The following is a 9002-nucleotide window of genomic DNA, read 5'->3' as shown; positions in this document are numbered from 1 at the left end:
CTTTCCTTTTCTACTTATGAAAGAGCCTTTAAGTAAAAATGACAGTTACACATACAAGGTTGTTGTTAGCACTTATAATTGTAGAACAAATATTAAATCCACTTGTTTAAAAACAAGATCATCTACATTAGCTTTTCCAACTTCTCTGTGAGTGCTCTGATATGTATATGAGGATACTATACTTACTTTGAGATGTAGGAATTATATTTTAACTTCCAGATTGATTAGGAAGTTAAACTATAAACAGCTCCTTAGATAAACATGAGCAATGACAAAAGGGATCAGTAGTTTGGAAGCAAGCATGTGTTCCAGCAGGATGCCTATGAAATGGATTTCAGCTCTTCTGCTGCTACAGCTGAGTTGTCATTTCAGCCCTGGGGGTTGTGGAAAGGTGCTGGTGTGGTCCACTGAATACAGCCATTGATCAATATGAAGGCCATCCTAGATGAACTTGTCCAGAGAGGTCATGAAGTGACTGTCCTGACACATGCAGCTTCAATTCTTGTTGATCCCAATAAACCATCTGCTATTAAATTTGAGATTTATCCTACATCTTTTAAAAAAGATGATTTTCAGAAACTTCTCATGCAGTTGATCTCTAAATGGACATATATACCTAAAGATACATTTTGGACTTATTATTCACTAATGGAAGAAATGCTTTTGGAATTCACTGATTCTTTTCTAAAGCTCTGTAAAGATGCAATTTTGAACAAGGAACTTATGACAAAACTACAGCAAGAAAAGTTTGATGTCATTCTTGCAGATCCTGTGGGACCCTGTGGTGAACTGCTGGTTGAGCTACATAACATACCTCTTGTGTACAGTCTTCGCTTCTTTCCTTTGCAGTTGAAAAGCAGAGTGGAGGACTTCCATTCCCTCCATCCTACGTACCTATTATCTTGTCAGAATTAAGTGATCAAATGACATTCATCGAGAGGGTAAAAAATATGTTGTATGTGCTTTATTTTGACTTCTGGTTTCAAATGTTTCATGAGGACTGGGATCAATTTTATAGCGAAGTACTAGGTAGGTTATGTTTTTATTTGGTAGTATGAAATTCTAACTTTCTTAGTGCCTTGGAAGGTGAGTTTGTCTAAATATTAAGTGTCATATAAGTGAAATGATGAAATAAAATTATAAATTGATCTCTCATTGTCACAAATATTATGGTAATGCTTAAATTATCAGATCAGTGAAGTCTTGTCTCCTCTTATATACTTTAGTTTGATTTACAACTGAACTAGTTTGGCATATTACCTGAAGGATTCTTTCATGACACAGTGACTCTATCTCAGGCAGAGGAACATATAATTTGGGGTTTCTAATGATTTCCCGTCCCTTCACTAAGAACTTAGAATTCATCCAATTAAACATCTAAAAAAATGTTGAAAGGTGGACATGTAAGTCAGTAAACTATTGGGTTGTCAGAAATGTTTATTCATTATTAAAATAAAATAAAAGACACATTTTTCTTTTTCACCAATAACTTTATTTTTTTCCTCTCTTTTTAATTGTTGTTCAAGTACCATTTACAAGTACTGTTTACACTTTCACAACATGACTCTTCCCAACACCAGCCATCCTCACCTCCCACCCTCAATCCTACCACCCTTTGGTTTTCTCCATGTGTCCTTTACACAGGTTTTTTGATGAAATTTCCCCATCCTCTTCCCCCACAACCCCCCCCGTTATCTCCTCAAACCTCTTTCTGGTTACTATCATTTTGTTCTTTATTGCAATGTGTCTGGTTGTATATTGCTTGCTTGTTTTTGTTTTTTGCTGCTTAGGCTCCACTTACAGATGATATCATACAGTATTTGTATTTCACCATCTGGCTTATTTCACTTAGTGTAATGCTCTCCAGTACCATCCTTACTATCACAAAGGGTAGGATATCCTTTCTATCTGCTGTGTAGTATTCCATCGTGTAAATATTCAACAGCTTTTTGAACCACTCATTTATGGACTGGCACCTAGGCTGCTTCTAGACTTGGCTGTTATAAATTGCGCTGCTATGAACATTGGGGTGCATAAGTTCTTTTGAATTGGTGTTTCAAGTTTCAGATTCCTAGGGTATAATCCCAGCAGTGAAATTGCAGGGTCAAAAGGCAGTTCCATTTTTAGTTGTCTGAGGAAATTTGATACTGTTTTCCACAGTGGCTGCACCAGTCTGCATTTCCACCAACAGTGTACTAGGGTTCCCTTTTCTCCATAGCCTTGCCAGCACTTGTTGTTTGTTGATTTGGATATGATGGTCATTCTGACCAGTGTGAAATGATATCTCACTGTGGCTTTAATTAGCATCTCTCTGATAGCTAGTAATGCTAAGCATCTTTTCATATGTCTCTGGGCCCTCTGTATGCCCTTCTCAGAGAAGTGTCTGTTCAAGTCCTTTGCCCATTTTTAATTAGATTGTTGGTCTTCCTGGAGTGGAGTTGTGTGAGTTCTTTATATATTTTTGGAGTTCAAACCCTTGTTCAAGGTATCATTTACAAATATATTTTCCCGTATGGTTGGCTCCCTTTTCATTTTGCTGGTATTTTCTGTAGCCATGCAGAATCTTTTTATTTTGATGAAGTTCCATTTGTTAACTCTTTCATTATGTCCTATGTTCTAAGGGACATGTCGGTGAAAATATTGCTGCATAGAATGTCAGATTTTTCTGCCTACATTCTCCTCTAGGACTCTTATGGAATTGTGACTTGTTTTTAAGTCTTCTCTGCATCTTGAGGTTGGGTTTTTGTTTTGTTTTTTTGTATGTGGGTTAACTTGGTGATCAAGTTTCTTTCTTTCTTTCTTTCTTTCTTTCTTTCTTTCTTTTTTTTGCATGTAGCTATCCAGATATCCCAGCATAATTTGTTGAAGAGGTTATTTTTACTCCATTTTATATTTCTGACCCTTTTCTTGATTATTAATTGACCAAAGAGATTTCATTTTATTCCTGGCCTCTCTATTGTGTTCCATTGATCTATGTGTCTGTTGTCATGCCAGTACCAGACTGTTTTGATTTCTGAGGCCATGTCATATAGTTGGATGTCAAGTATTCTGATCCCTCCCACTTTGCTCTTTCCCAAAATTGTTGCAGCTCTTTGGGGTCATTTATGGTTCCATATAAATTTCTGAAATGTTTGTTCTGTATGTGTGAATATATCATTGGTATTCTAATAGGGCTTGCATTAAATCTATAAATTCTTTTGGGTAATATGGACAATTTGCTGATATTGATTATTCCAATCCATGAACATGGTACAATCTTCCATTTAGTTGTGTCTTTCTTAATAGCTTTCTTCAGTGCTGTGTAGTTTTCTGAGTAGAGATATTTCATCTACTTGGTAAGGATTATTCCTAGATATTTTATTTTTTTCTTACTGCTATAGGAAATGTTTTTATTCCTGATTTCTAATTCTGATCTTTCATTGTTGGTGTAGAAAAATGCCTTTGATTTCTGAATATTGACTTGGAACCCTGCTGTTTTGCCAAATTTGTTTTTTAGCTTGAGTGGGGATATTTTGTGGAGTCTAAAGGGTTTTCTATGTACACTATCATATCATCTGCAAACAGTGACAGTTTTACTTCCTCTTTTCAAATTTGGATGCCCTTTCCTTCTTTTTTTATCTGATCAGTGTGACTAGGATTTCCAATACCTTGTTGAATAGAAATGGTGAAAGCAGACATCCTTGTCTTGTTCCTGATCTTAGTGGGAAAGCTTTCAGTTTTTGCCCATGGAGTATGGTGGATGTTGGCTGTAGTTCTCTAGTATAAGGCCTTAATTATATTAAGGAATGCTCCCTCTCCTCTCACTTTGCTGATGGCTTTTTATCATAAATGGATGCTGTACATTATCAAACACTTTTTCTGCAACTATTGATATGATCATGTGATTTTTGTCTATCCTTTTTGTTCATGTGATGTATTAAGATTATTGATTTGTGCATATTGTACAATCCTCACATCCTTGGAATGACTCCCACCTGGATGTATTGCTGGATGTGGTTTGCCAATATTTGGTTGAGGATTTTAGTATCTATGTTCATCAGCAATATTGGCCTGTAAATTTCTCTCTTCATTTTCACTTTATCAGGTTTTGGATTAGGATGATGCTGGATTCGTAAAAAGACTTTGGGAGCCGTTGCTCTTCTTGGATTTTTTGGAATAGTCTGTGAAGAACAGGGGTAAGCTCTTCCTTATATATATATTTTTAAATTCTCTCATGAAACCATCCTGCCCAGGGCTTTTGTGTGCCTGGAGTTTTTTGATTACTACTTCTATTTTCCCAGCTGTTATAAGCCTATTCAAGGCTTTCTGCTTCTTCTTCATTGCATTTTGGAAGATTATATTTTTCTGGAAATTTGTTCATTTTACCCAGGTTTTCCAAGTTCTTGTCATACAGTTCTTCATAATAATTTCTTACAATCCTTTTTATCTTTGAGTTATTTGTTATAATCTCTCCTCTTTCATTTCTGATTTTGTGTATTTGGATTCTCTCTTTTATTCTTGATGAGTCTCCTTCGAGTGTTCTCAATTTTGTTTATCTTTTCAAAAAGCAAGCTCCAGGATTTATTGGTCATTAGAATTGTTCTTTTAGCCTTTATGTCATTCAAGTCTGCTCTGATCTTTGTTATTTCCTTGCTTCTACTCATTCTGGGGTTTGTTTGTTGTTCTTTCTTCAGTTCTTTTAGATGTAGGTTTAGGTTGTTTATTGGAAATGTTTCTATCTTTTAGGTAGGCCTGTATCACTATGAACTTCCTTCTCAGGACTGCTTTTGCTGTGCCCCATAAATTTTGGATTGTTGTGAGTTTATTTTCATTTGTTTCCAGAACTTTTTGGTTTCTTCCTTAATCTCATTAACCCATTCATTATTTAATAGCATGATGTTCAATATTCATGAATTTGAGTGTTTTTGAGTTTTTTCCTTGAGGTTGGTCTCTAGTTTTAGCACCTTGTAGTCCAAGAAAACATTTGAAATGACTTCAATATTTTTTTAATTTGTTGGGGCATGTTTTGTGTAAATTCTAAATTTTGTAGTGCCTTATAAGGTGAGTTTACATAAACATTAAGTGTCATATAAGTAAAATGATGAAATAAAATTTTAAATTGTTCTCTCATTCTCACAAATATGGAAATGCTTAAATTATAGGGTCATTGAAGAATTGCCTCCTCTTATACACTTCAGTTTGATTTAAAAACTGAACTCTTTTGCAAAATTACCTGAAGGATTCTTTCATGATGTAGTGGCTCTATCTCAGACACACAAACATATAATTTAGGGTTTCTAATGATTTCACATCCCTTCACTAAGGACTTATAATTCATCCATTTAAACATTTAAAAATTTGTTGAAATTTGATGTAAGTCAGTAAACTATTGGGTTGGTAGAAACAGTCATTCATTACTAAAGTACAAATAAAACACACATTTTTCTTTTTCACCAATAACTTTATTTTTTCTCTCTTTTTTGTTGTTGTTCAAGTACTATTGGTTACATTTTCCCAACACCACTCCTCCTGATGTCAGCTACCCTCACCTCCCACTGTTTCTACCACCCTTTGGTTTTCTCCATGTGTCCTTTATACATGTTTTTGACGACCCTTCCCTCTTTCACCCTTGTTATCTCCTACCACCTCTGTCTGGTTACTGTCAGTTTGTTCTTTATTTCAGTGTCTCTGGTTATATTTCCCTTGCTTTTTCTTTTGTTGATTAGGTTCCACTTACAGATGAGATCATATGGTATTTGTCTTTCACCATCTAGCTTATTTCACATAGCATAATATTTTCCAGTTCCATCCATGCTGTTTCAAGGGTAGGAGCTCCTTCTTTCTTTCTGCTGCATAGTATTCCACTGTGTAAATGTGCAATAGTTTTTGATCCACTCATTTACTGATGGGCACTTAGGCTGCTTCCAGCACTTGACTATTATGAATTGTGCTGCTATGAACATTGGGGTGCATAAGTTCTTTTGAATTGGTGTTTCAGGATCCTAAGGGTAAAATCCCAGCAGTGGAATTGCTGGATCAAAAGGGAGTTCCATTTTTAGTTGTCTGAGGAAATTCTATACTGTTTTCCACAGTGGCTTCACCAGTCTGCAATCCCACCAACAGTGCACTAGGTTTCCCTTTTCTCTACAACCTCTCCAATACTTGTTCTTTCTTGATTTGTTTCTGATGGCCATTTTCACCTGTGTGAAGTAGTATCTCATTGTGGTTTTAATTTGCATCTCTCTGATGGCTAGTGATGACAAGCATCTTTTCATATGTCTCTGGCCCCTCTGTATATTCTCCTTGGAGAAGTGCTATTCAGGTCCTTTGCCCATTTTTAATTGGGTTGTTTATCTTCCTGGAGTGGAGTGTGAGATCTTTATATACTTTTGGAGACCAGACCCTTGTCCAAGGTATCATTTGCAAATATATTTTTCCATACAATTGGTGCCCTTTTAATTTTGCTGAGGTTTTCTTTAGCTCTCCAGAAGGTTTTTGTTTTGATGAAGTCTCACTTGTTCTTTTCATTTATATCCCTTGTTCTAAGGGACATGGAACATCTGATGTTTTCCTGCCTATATTCTCCTCTAGAACTTTTATGGTATCATGACCTATGTTTAAATATTCTATCCATCTTGAGGGTTTTTCCTTTTTGTATATGGTTTAACTTGGTGATCAAGTTTAATTTTTTACACGTAGAGATATAGATCTCCCAACATCATTTGTTGAAGAAGCTATATTTACTCCATTTTATGTTTCTGCCCCCTTTGTTGACTGTTTATTGACCATAGAGACTTTGTTTTTTTCTGGGCTCTCTATTCTATTCCATTGATCTATGTGTCAATTCTTAGGCCAGAACTAGATTGTTTTGATTTTTGATGTCAGTCATTCCGATCCCTCCCATTTTGTTTTTCTTTCTCCAAATTTCTGAAGCTATTCAGGGTCATTTATGGTTCCATATAAATTTCTGAAATGCTTGTTCTATATGTGTGAAATATGTCATTGGTAGTTTAATAAGGATTGCATTGAATCTATGAACTGCTTTGTGTAGTACTGACATTTTGATGATGTTAATTCTTCCAATCCATGAACATGGTATATACTTCCCTTTGTTTGTGTCTTTCCTATTTTCTTCCACCAGTGTTGTGTCGTTTTCTGAGTAAAGGTCTTTTGCCTCCTTGGTTAGGTTTATTCTGATGTATTTTATTTTTCTTGTTGCTATAGGAAATGGAAATTTTTTCCTGATTTCTGATTCTGATATTTCATTGTTGGTGTACAAAAATGCCTTTGATTTCTGAATATTGATCTTGTATCCCGCTGTTTTGCCAAATTCACTTATTAGGTCAAGTAGGTTTTTTCTGGTGTCTACATGATTTTCTAGGTAGACCCTAAATTCATCTCCAAATAATGACAGTTTTGCTTCCTCCTTTCAAATTTGGATGACTTTTTTTTTCTTTTCTGATCACTGTTTTGAATGCTAGGACACTCAATACAATGTTAAATAGGAGTGGTGGAAGCAGATATCTTTGTCTCATTCCTGATCTTAGTGGGACAATTTTTCATTTTTGCCCATTGAGTATGATGTTGGCTGTAAGTCTGTCATACATGGCCTTCATTATGTTGAGGAATGCTCCTTCTATTCCCACTTTGCTGATTGTTCTTAATGTAAATGAGTGCTCTACCTTACCAAATGCTTTTTCTGCATCTATTGATATGATCATGTGATTTTGTCTTTCCTTTTGTTTATGTGGTATATTATTTTTATTGATTTGTGGCTATTGTACATCCTTGCATCCCTGGGATGAATCCCACTTGATCATGGTGTATGATCTTTTTAATTTATTGCTGGATGTGGTTTGCCAATAATTAGTTGAGGATTCTAGCATCTATGTTCATCAGTGATATTGGTCTGTAGTTTTCTTTGTTGTGTCTGTATCTGGTTTTGGGATTAGGATGAAGCTGGCTTCACAAAAAGAGTTTGGGAGCCTTTCCTCTTCTTGGATTTTTTGGAATAGTCTGTGAAGGATAGGGGTAAGCACTTTCGTAAACGTTTTGTAAAATTGTCTCATGAAACCATCTTGTCCAGGGCTTTTATGTGCCAGCAATGTTTCAATTATTGCTTCTGTTTTGCCAACTGTTATCAGTGTGTTCAAAGCTTTCTGCTTCTTCTTCATTCAGTTTTGGAAGACTATTTTTCTAGAAGTTTGTCCACTTTACCCAGGTTTTCAAATTTCTTGGCATATAGTTCTTCATATTAATTTCTTATAATTCTTTGTACCTCTGAGTTTTTGCTTGTACTCTCTCCTCATTCACTTCTGATTTTGTTTATTTGGGTTCTCTCTCTTTTATTCTTGATGAGTCTGCTTAAAGGCTTCTCAATTTTATTTATCTTTTCAAAGAACAAGCTCCATGATTTTGATCCTTAGAAGTGCTCCTTCAAAATCTAGATCATTCAAGTCTGCTCTGATCTTGGTTATTTCCTTGCTTCTACTCATTCTGGGATTTGCCTGGTGTTTCTCCAGTTCTTACAGGTGTAGGGTTAGGTTTTTATTGCAAATATTTCTATCTCTTTTAGGCAGGCTTGTATCGCTATGAACTTCCTTCTCAGAACTGCTTTTGCTGTGTCCCCTAACTTTTAGACTGTTGTGAGATCATTTTCATCTCTCTCCAGAAACCTGTTGGTTTCTTCCTTGATCTCATTATCAACCCATTCATTGTTTAACAGTGTGGTACTCAATGCCCATGAATTTGAATGTTTGTGTTTTATTTCTTTGAGGTTGGTTTCTAGTTTCAGTCCCTTGTTGCCTGAGAAAACACTTGAAATGATTTCAATATTCTTGAATTTGTTAGGGCATGTTTTGTGTCTTTTAATTCAGTCTATCTTTGAAAATGTTCCATGGGAATTTGAAAAGATCTATCATTTGTTGACAGTGGAGTATTAAAATCCCGTAATATATGTGTGTTGCTATGTATATCTTTCTTGAAGATCTCTAAGATTTTCCTCATACTTTGGGTGCTCCTAT

At 35.4% G+C, this 9002-nt stretch overlaps 1 pseudogene; it reads left to right on the top strand.

Annotated features, from left to right (window-relative positions):
• Positions 1–268: 268 nt before the first annotated feature.
• LOC114492901 overlaps positions 269–9002 on the top strand; it is a 34113-nt pseudogene continuing 25379 nt past the window's right edge.

The sequence above is a fragment of the Phyllostomus discolor genome, chromosome 1 (assembly GCF_004126475.2).
Source record: "Phyllostomus discolor isolate MPI-MPIP mPhyDis1 chromosome 1, mPhyDis1.pri.v3, whole genome shotgun sequence".
In the NCBI taxonomy this organism is placed as follows: domain Eukaryota; kingdom Metazoa; phylum Chordata; class Mammalia; order Chiroptera; family Phyllostomidae; genus Phyllostomus; species Phyllostomus discolor.
This window is presented reverse-complemented; position numbering and strand designations above follow the sequence as displayed.